Here is an 11123-nt window from a genome sequence, read left to right on the forward strand (position 1 = left end):
TCTATCTCGGCTCTTTTGGCCGCAGTCATCTCCATCGTCTTCTTCTCCGAGTCGTCGTCGTCTCTTACGCGTTCTGACACGTCAATCTCCTCTGCGGATGCATTGCCGTTGGCAACCTCGGATTCTGCCATCTCGGTCTCTTCTTCATCCGCATCATTCTCCTCATCTTCATGATCATCATTGAAGATTTCATCTTCTTCATTAATCAGATCAAAACGTCCAAGCAAGTATTTTGTTATGAAGGCCATTAGAAAATCCTTCCACATATTATTAAAGTCGCGGCAGTTCCATGTATGGAACCATTTGATTGCGCTTCCTCTGAGTCTTCTCATGGCCACATGCCATTTGTCCTCCGTCCAGGTTTTTTCTTTCCGAAAATGTTCCTTCAAACAGAGAAGCCAATCTAATGCTTCATCCTTATCTCCATGGAAGAGTGGCAACTCTAACTCGCCCTTTTTCCCCATAGCTCTGATACCAATTTGTAGGATCGCTCAAATACAAAATCAACAAATAAAACAACTATTCAAGAATGTCGTGAGGACTTGTGGAGAAAGAGAAGAAACTTCTGTGAAATATTTTACTAAACTTCGTTGCTTCTCAATCCTATATTTCTCAAACAATATATTAGACTATTTATAGGCTATAGTTTTCCTTTATAAATCTGCAACACTAAATAGCCATAAACCACAATTAAAGCCAAACTTAATAACAAAACATAACGACTGACTCTTAACTTTCAAAATTCCTAAAACTAAATGCTAAACTTATGACTCATAAACTATCCATAACTGACAAATTTAAAACCGTTAAAAATTAAACTGACTGCTTAATTAAACCCATTAAAAACTAAACCAACATTTAACGTTTATTCTTAACAAGTTTAACCAACAAAACTAAATCAGGCTTGGGCTGAGCTCAGCACATGCACAAGCCTCATTATTACCCCCTGGCCCCTGAACACAAAAGTAACCGTAGCATAATATTAAATATTAGAGAACCACCACCTATTAATTTGCTTAAAACCATTTACAACCAAATGAAATGGCATATATCATCTCTTATTCCACACAAAAAAACTCAAGATTTAAGAAGATATGTATATACAACTACATATTTTTAACTCTATAGCAAATGCTTTAATAATTTGCATACCACAAACATGAGCAATCATGCATGTCAAAAGGGCATAAGATGTAATATTAAATGGAACTCCCAGGCCCATGTCAGCAAATCGCTAATACATTTGACATGATAACTCCCCATTTGCTACATAGAGCTGCAAAAGATAAAATTAAAAGGCTTGGGTCGCTAAAGAAGGCGGCAATCAATGCCTCAACTAAGCTCAGGCATTCCTTTACCAAGAAGGGGCAAAAACACAGCAGGGTTATGTCTCTTTCTATTGCGGATGAAATTGATGCTGAAGAGTTACAGGCAGTCGATGCTTTTGGCCAAGCACTGATCTTGGAAGACCTATTACCCTCAAAATATAATGATCATCATATGATGCTAAGGTAACCCTTTTAAGTTTTAACATAGTCTTTTGGTCACTATTTATTTATAGTTGTATCATGAGTAACTTCGCTTAATGCCTTAATTGATGATCTCTCAGATTCTTGAGAGCAAGGGAGTTTGACCTTGAGAAAACAAAACAAATGTGGGCAGATATGCTTATGTGGAGGACGGAATTTGGTGCTGACACTATCAATGAGGTAATCATGTGGAAAATATAAGAATAACCATTTATATATTTTGTGGTGTTCTTCAGCTAATCATAAACTTTTTGTGCTGTTTAGGATTTTGAATTCGAGGAAATTGATGAAGTTCTAAAATACTACCCACAAGGGCATCATGGAGTTGATAAGGATAGACGACCTGTTTACATTGAAAGATTGGGTCAGGTTGACTGTAACAAGCTTATGCAAGTAACAACTATGGAACGTTATCTCAAGTACCATGTTAGAGAGTTTGAGAGGACCTTCCCTGTTAAGATGCCTGCTTGTTCAATCACAGCAAAGAAGCACATTGACCAAAGCACAACTATTTTGGATGTTCAAGGAGTGGTGCGTATAAAATTCTAACCCTATATTTTAGTTCTTCAATCTATCTTGCCCAATGAGAAACCAATAAAAGGAAAGAAATATTGTAACACATTAGATGATAGTCACTATAGATTTAAAGAGGCAATGTCCAATTCCAATTATACTAGTGGATATCATATCAATTGTTATAAATGTTTTTCATATTGAAAGAAGTTTCACACAATTGCTGACTAGCATGCTTGGTCAGGGTCTTAAAAGTATGAACAAAGCTGCAAGGGATCTCCTCAGCGGCTTTAGAAGATTTTTGGTGACAACTATCCTGAGGTACTTGTTAATCTACTTATGCATGGAAATAGTTTAAATAACCTTTTAAATTTACCCTAACTGAGTTTTCCTTTGCATGCAGATCTTGGACCGTATGTTCATCATCAATGCTGGTTCTGGATTTAGGCTCTTGTGGAATACCGTTAAGCCATTCCTTGATCGCAAGACCACCTCAAAAATCCAGGTAAGCATTTTTAGTCTACTTATCAATTTGAACCAAGGTGGATTTTCAGTTAAGTAGGGGTAATAAACATATTAATGTTTTGTTCACCAGGTCCTAGGTAACAAATACCAGATCAAGTTGCTTGAAATCATTGATGCCAGGTTAAATTTATCTCCTTCTTCATTGAAGTGCTTTTTTTTCTCTTCATGACCAAATTCATTGATTTATAATTATGTTGTTCCATCATAGCACTGACATTACTGTTAGTATTTGGGTGTCCTAGAGACAATCTTATGATTAAATAAGGACAGAGATGTAGACCTTTTTAATATTGTCGCAAATAAATAAAAGCACTCTTTATCTTGTTTCATAATTATGTCTCGATATTAATATTAATATATATTATGAATAACTTGATAAACCCCGTGGAATAAAATAGGTATCTCTTGAGTATCTGTGATGAGATCACAATCATGAGGATTCAAGAATACCGGATGTTCATTCCTAATTTTATGTTCCTAGTCTAGAGATACTGAGAATGGGGTCAGTAATCTCGGGTAAGACTAGCACGACTTATCTATTTGTATATGGATACAAGGTATAGACCTCATGTGCTACAGATATGGAGATGTCTTAGCTAAAGTCGTGGGTGGACCTATAAGGGTATAGCTCGCACTGAACGGAACCACAAAGAGACTCTATGAGGAACTCTCACAGAGAGTATCATTAGAGTAGTCTCTTTATATTTGGGTATGTCTTTCCTAAGACCAGAAGTTATTACCTAGATTGTGTTCTAGAAGGCATGCTTTGATTGTGCACCTCGTCTGCCTGAAACATGGAGACTCATAGGTATACTGTTGGGCTTGTCCTCAAAGAACACAGGGCTAGGGTGATAAGCTGAAGGAATTCGTCAAATCTCTGTGAGAGATTAGGTTATCTGTAAACCGGAGAAATCGGGATGACATTTACAGGGACTCGGGAATCTATGCATAGTAAAAGAGATCATGAGATGATCTGCCTTTAGAGTCTGTAAATTGAAGATTCCCTAATTTCGAATAAAGCTTACCCTAAACCACAGGGGTTGATACGCTTCCTTACCCTAGGTTTTATGGGAAGGTAACCGAGACGAAAGGAGATATGTACGGCAACCAAATATGTTTAATACGATGATCAAATCATTAATCTAACTAGTTCTGGGGCAACAAAGCATTGCTAGTGCTCTGTGTTGTCATTAGATGGGTTGTGGGCTTATTGGGCCCAAGCCCATTTATGTCAGTGGCTAAGTTAGACCAAATGGGTCACACACAAACACCTAATTGTCTAGATGCTCTAGCATTAAAGGTATTGGGCCTAATAATAGTTATTAGCCCAAGAAGTTGTTTGGAACTCCACCTAAAGGGGTGGAGGGCGCATGGTTCATTGTAATGGGCTTGGATAGTCCAAGACATTACTAATTAGTTTAATTAGTTAAATTAATTATCAAACATTTAAATTTTGAATTTTGGAATTCGAAATTTGAATTTTGAAATTTTGAATTTTGAATTTGAATTTCGAAATTGGAATTTTGAATTTGAATTTTGAAATTTGAAATTTGAAATTTGGATTTTGAATTCGAATTATGAAATTTGAATTTTGAAATTTGAAAATTTGAATTTTGAATTTGAATTTTGAATTTGAATGTTTGAACATTTGAATATTTGAATGTTTGAATTCAAATATTTGAATTTGAATTTGAATTTGAATTGCCTATGAAAGGTTGTTTCATAACAAAACGATAAGATGAGATCTTGTTGGAACAAATCACTAGTATCATGAGAGAATCTTTTGGACAAGATCCAAGGCCATATATGGCGCTGATTTGGGTTGTTGGTGAGCAAGATTTGCTCATCAAAATCAGCTCCAGAAGTTTCAGTCAGTTAGGAGAAAATCTGAGTGAGTTGATTCAAATTTGAATGCAATTACTCAGATGTATCTGGTCACCTTTTTGGGCTATATATAACTGATCTTATGAAGATTTCTGATCAGAATTTTGAATAGGTTTTGAACCAATTCTCAAGAGAATATTCTAGGAGCCTGTTAGCAATTTTTGAAATAAAACAACTCCACTTCTCTCTCTCCTATCTGGTGCCTAATGATCAGATTTTTAGGAGAAAAATCTGATTGGTATTTTATTTTAAATACTCTCCTCTTATGTTCCTAAGAGTTCAGTTGTTCCTCCAAGGGTTTTTCTGAAAACCTAGCCTATTCTCTCCTCTCTCCTGCGCCACTTGTGAAGCTTTCACATTGAGAGCTTCACTTTTTCAAACACTTTCACCTAGCCTCCATCTTCACACATAAAGCGCCTAGCAAGCCTCTTTGGGGTGATCATACGGTGGCTTCACAAGAAGGAGTTCTTGCACCTAGACAAGTGGGTGGTGTGGATCAACGTTAGAGGGTCTGAACCCTTCAGACCGGCCTTGATCATCTGGTGATTTCACGAACAAGGTAACATCATGCTTTCCTAAAGCATGATCTTGATGTGCATGTATATTCCGCAAAGAAAAATTTTGTTTTTCCCTCTTGCATGCATCGGCCTTCAAGGCCATTTCGAACTTTCAATTACTCCTTAAGACTATAAATAACACCTTGTCTACGGTATTTAACAGTGAACTTCCAGAGTTCTTGGGCGGTACTTGTACTTGTGCAGATAAAGGTGGTTGTATGTTTTCTGACAAGGGACCATGGAATGACCCAGACATCTTGAAGGTAGTTACTGTTGAAATATCAATTTCTTTAGTAATATAATATAGCAAATGAAAACAATAAAGTATTTCCTATGGATGAATTAGATGGTTCAGAATGGCGAGGGAAAATGCAAGGGAAAAACCTTATCCGGCATTGAGGATGAAACATCACTTCAAAAGACAGTCGGTTTCCTAAACTATTAACAATTTCAGAGAGCAAAGCTTTGTCCTGAAACTTTTCTCTGTATGTATTTGACAAAATATTTGATTAATATTCTTTTTTTGTTTTTTTACCTATAATATTAAGGGTTACCAAAAATCATTTCCAGAGACACATGATGTGCAATGTTTGTCGCCAAAAGTAAGTTTCCTAGGCTTCAATCAGGTGTTGTTCCCGTCCTATGTATTATTTCTTTCAAAAAATAGTTTTGAGGAAACTGCTTAGTTTATCTAGTCATGTTGTTCGCTGTGTCTGTAAACTTGAGGTCATATGAATTCTCCCATTTTCTACTTCTGTTTCTGAGAACATATATATTGCAGGTCAAAAAGCAATATAATGTGTATCAGTATGACGCATTTGTCCTAGTGCTTGACGAGCCAGTTGATTCATCTTGGAAGAAATCAGTACAAAATGATAAATATGCAGCTTCTCAAGGTATTAGGTACTTCTATTTGATTGTTCTTTCATCTTATAAGTAACATATATTACATGGTCAGCAGTAAAACACTGCTCATAACAATTTGAACAACATAATCAGCATTTTTGCTCACTGACAAGGAATAAACATATCACAATATGGTTTTGTTAAAATTCTAAATTTATTTTCCTTGCATGCAGATTGTTTCCCTACCCATAATAGCAAGAATTCTGATGGGTTTAACAATCAATTTGTTGGTGGAATCATGGCCTTAGTAATAGGAATTGTAACCATGATCCGTATGACGAGTAACATGCCAAGGAAAATAACTGAAGCAGCACTCTATAGTAGCCAAGTATATTATGATGGGACTACGATGAAAGCACCTGCAATTTCAAGCAAGGAATACATGACAACGATGAAAGCACTTGCAATTTCAAGCAATGAATACATGACAATGATGAAGCCCAAATAATGATGGCAATCAAGTATCAAGGAAAAACAATAATACCTTTTTGGTTGCAGCCAACTCTTGTTCAAAAGTACTGACCCTGTTTAGAGCATTATTTAGCATTTCCTCTTTTTCGAGTGGCATGACAGGTCTCATGTTGAGAACAATCATTTTCTCTTCTAGTTCAGCCATCTGCTTCATCATTGTCATGTATTCATTGCTTGAAATTGCAGGAGCTTTCATCATTGTCGTGTATTCCTTGCTTGAAATTGCAGGTGCTTTCATCGTAGTCCCATCATAATATACTTGTCTGCTACAGAGCGCTGCTTCAGTTATTTTCCTTGGCAAGTTACATGTCATACGGATCATGGTTACAATTCCCATTACTAAGGCCATACGGATCATGGTTACAATTACCATTATTGCAATGGCAGAGAATGTTGTTATATGTGGAAGTATGGCTTCTCAATTGACAGACAGTAATGAGAAGCAACTAAAAGTTCCAATGTAGAAGCCATACTTCCGCATATAACAACATTCTCTGCCATTGCAATAATGGTAATTGTAACCATGATCCGTATGACCTTAGTAATGGGAATTGTAACCATGATCCGTATAACATGTAACTTGCCAAGGAAAATAACTGAAGCAGCACTCTGTAGCAGACAAGTATATTATGATGGGACTACGATGAAAGCACCTGCAATTTCAAACAATGAATACATGACAATGATGAAGCGGATGGCTGAACTAGATGTTAAAATGACTGTTCTCAACATGAGACCTGTCATGCCACCCGAAAAGGAGGAAATGCTAAATGATGCTCTAAACAGGGTCAGTACTCTCGAACAAGAGTTGGCTGCAACCAAAAAGGTATTACTGTTTTTCCTTGATACTTGATTGCCATCATTATTTGGGCTTCATCATTTTCATGTATTCATTGCTTGAAATTGCAAGTGCTTTCATCGTTGTCATGTATTCCTTGCTTGAAATTGCAGGAGCTTTCATCGTAGTCCCATCATAATATACTTGGCTGCTATAGAGTGTTGCTTCAGTTATTTTCCTTGGTATGTTACTCGTCATACGAATCATGGTTACAATTCCCATTACTAAGGCTATGATTCCACCAACAAATTGATTGTTAAACCCATCAGATTTCTTGTTATTATGGGTAGGGAAACAATCTGCATGCAAGGAAAATAAATTTAGAATTTTAACAAAACCATATTGTGATATGTTTATTCCTTGTCAATGAGTAAAAATGCTGATTATGTTGTTCCAATGGTTATGAGCAGTGTTTTCCTGTTGACCATGTAATATATGTTACTTATAAGATGAAAGAACAATCAAATAGAAGTACCTAATACCTTGAGAAGGTGCATATTTATCATTTTGTACTGATTTCTTCCAAGCTGAATCGACTGGCTCGTCAAGCACTGGGACAAATGCGTCATACTGATACACATTACATTGTTTTTCGACCTGCAATATATATGTTCTCAGAAACAGAAGTAGAAAATGGGAGAATTCATATGACCTCAAGTTTACAGACACAGCGAACAACATGACTAGATAAACTAAGCAGTTTCCTCAAAACTATTTTTTGAAAGAAATAATACATAGGACGGGAACAACACCTGATTGAAGCCTAGGAAACTTACTTTTGGCGACAAACATTGCACATCATGTGTCTCTGGAAATGATTTTTGGTAACCCTTAATATTATAGGCAAAAATACAAAAAAAGAATATTAATCAAATATTTTGTCAAATACATACAGAGAAAAGTTTCAGGACAAAGCTTTGCTCTCTGAAATTGTTAACAGTTTAGGAAACTGACTGTCTTTTGAAGTGATGTTTCATCCTCAATGCCGGATAAGGTTTTTCCCTTGCATTTTCCCTCGCCATTCTGAACCATCTAATTCATCCAGAGGAAATACTTTATTGTTTTCATTTGCTATATTATATTACTAAAGAAATTGATATTTCAGCAGTAAACTACCTTCAAGATGTCTGGGTCATTCCACGGTCTCTTGTCAGAAAACATACAACCACCTTTATCTGCACAAGTACAAGTACCGCCCAATAACTCTGGAAGTTCACTGTTAAATACCGTAGACAAGGTGTTATTTATCGTCTTAAGGAGTAATGTCAGTGCCATAATGGAACAACATAATTATAAATAATGAATTTGGTCATGAAGAGAATAAAAAGCACTTCAATGAAGAAGGAGATAAATTTAACCTGGCATCAATGATTTCAAGCAACTTGATCTGGTATTTGTTACCTAGGACCTGGTAAACAAAACATTAATATGTTTATTGCCCCTACTTAACTGAAAATCCACCTTGGTTCAAATTGATAAGTAGACTAAAAATGCTTACCTGGCTTTTTGAAGTGGTCTTGCGATCAAGGAATGGCTTAACGGTATTCCACAAGAGCCTAAATCACAAACCAGCATTGATGATGAACATACGGTCCAGGATCTGCATGCAAAGGAAAACTCAGTTAGGGTAAATTTAAAAGGCTATTTAAACTATTGCCATGCATAAGTAGATTATCAAGTACCTCAGGATAGTTGTCACCAAAAATCTTCTGAAGTCGCTGAGGAGATCCCTTGCAGCTTTGTTCATATTTTTAAGACCCTGACCAAGCATGCTAGTCAGCAATTGTGTTAAACTTCTTTCAATATGAAAAACATTTATAAAAATTGATATGATATCCACTAGTATAATTGGAATTGGACATTGCCTCTTTAAATCTATAGTGACTATCATCTAATGTGTTACAATATTTCTTTCCTTTTATTGGTTTCTCATTGGGCAAGATAGACTTAAGAACTAAAATATAGGGTTAGAATTTTATACGCACCACTTCTTACACATCCAAAATAGTTGTGCTTTGGTCAATGTGCTTCTTTGCTGTGATTGAACAAGCAGGCATCTTAACGGCGAAGGTCCTCTCAAACTCTCTAACATGGTACTTGAGATAACGTTCCATAGTTGTTACTTGCATAAGCTTGTTACAGTCAACCTGACCCAATCTTTCAATGTAAATAGGTCGTCCATCCTTATCAACTCCATGATGCCCTTGTGGGTAGTATTTTAGAACTTCATCAATTTCCTCGAATTCAAAATCCTAAACAACACAAAAAATTTATGATTAGCTGAAGAACACCACAAAATATATAAAGGGTTATTCTTATATTTTCCACACGATTACCTCCATGATAGTGTCAACACCAAATTATGTCCTCCACTTAAGCATATCTGCCCACATTTGTTTTGTTTTCTCAAGGTCAAACTCCCTTGCTCTCAAGAATATGGAAGATCATCAATTAAGGCATTAAGCGAAGTTACTCATGCTACAACTATAAATAAATAGTGACCAAAAGACTATGTTAAAACTTAAAAGGGTTACCTTAGCATCACATGATGATCATCATATTTTGAGGGTAATAGGTCTTCCAAGATCAGTGCTTGGCCAAAAGCATCGACTGCCTGTAACTCTTCAGCATCAATTTCATCCGCAATAGAAAGAGACATAACCCTGCTATGTTTTTGCCCCTTTTTGGTAAAGGAATGCCTGAGCTTAGTTGAGGCATTGATTGCCGCCTTCTTTAGCGACCCAAGCCTTTTAATTTTATCTTTTGCAGTTCTATGTAGCAAATGGGGAGTTATCATGTCAAATGTATCAGCGATCTGCTGACATGGGCCTGGGCGTGCCATTTAATATTACATTTTATGCCCTTTTGACATGCATGATTGCTCATGTTTGTGGTATGCAAATTATTAAAGCATTTGCTATAGACTTAAAAATATGTAGTTGTATGTACATATCTTCTTAAATATTGAGTTTTTTTGGTGGAATAAGAGATGATGTAAGCCATTTCATTTGGTTGTAAATGGTTTTAAGCAAATTAATATGTGGTGGTTCTCTAATATTTAATATTATGCTGCGGTTACTTTTGTGTTTAGGGGTCAGGGGGTAATAATCAGGCTTGTGCATGTGTTGAGCTCAACCCAAGCCTGATTTACTTTTGTTGGTTAAACTGAGATTGATCCCAGAAAGTTTATCTCTTTAAATCCCTTTTTTTGGGACATCAGTCTTGCGAGGAGGTTGATTCAGTTCTATATATTCTTTTTTAGTAACTGAAAAACTTATGCGTACAAGAGGCCAAAGCCTTTATCTTTCTGTTGTTTTTTCTTGGTAGTATTCTTTCATATAATGCACTCTTCATCATTTTTATAGCTTTTTTTTTTGGGTAAAGTTGTTTTCAGAAGTTTATCAAAAAGTTTTTGTTTAACCATTGTAGGTTGGTGTAGGTGGGTTCAGGGTTCAAAAGTTTATTGGTTTGATAGTATCACTATAGAAGAATACAGCTTAAAAAAGTAATTTAAAAATAGAGTGACCAATCATTATATTGTTTTTTTTCTTGTCAGAACTTAGTCCAGGTGATTTTATCCATGTTATAGGGGATGTGCATCTTTACCGCAATCATCTGATGCCTTTGCGGGAGCAGCTACATAACCTACCAAAACCTTTTCTAGTATCTGTAATGTTCAAGGAAATAATTTGCTTTAATGTACTTTGCTATAAAACTTTTACCGTTTAGCACCCCTTACAATTTGTTTCCTTGTTCACTACCTTAATTTCAATGCGGTCTTTGAAGATAAATCCAAAGAAGAAAGATATAGATTCTTTTGGGGCTGCTGATTTCAAGCTCATAGGCTATGATCCTCACCAGAAGATTGAGATGAAGATGGCTGTTTAACATCTAGGAGAT

At 36.0% G+C, this 11123-nt stretch overlaps 2 pseudogenes; one reads left to right on the plus strand and one right to left on the minus strand.

The window, feature by feature from the left end:
- Positions 1 to 1371: 1371 nt before the first annotated feature.
- Positions 1372 to 7238, plus strand: LOC133290608 (phosphatidylinositol/phosphatidylcholine transfer protein SFH3-like; annotated as a pseudogene).
- A 9-nt stretch (positions 7239 to 7247) lies between these two features.
- Positions 7248 to 10065, minus strand: LOC133290609 (phosphatidylinositol/phosphatidylcholine transfer protein SFH3-like; annotated as a pseudogene).
- Positions 10066 to 11123: the final 1058 nt, after the last annotated feature.

Source organism: Gastrolobium bilobum, unplaced genomic scaffold (genome assembly GCF_033153095.1).
Source record: "Gastrolobium bilobum isolate Gb01-03AN ecotype WA unplaced genomic scaffold, APGP_CSIRO_Gbil_v1 utg30032, whole genome shotgun sequence".
Classification (NCBI taxonomy): Eukaryota; Viridiplantae; Streptophyta; class Magnoliopsida; order Fabales; family Fabaceae; genus Gastrolobium; species Gastrolobium bilobum.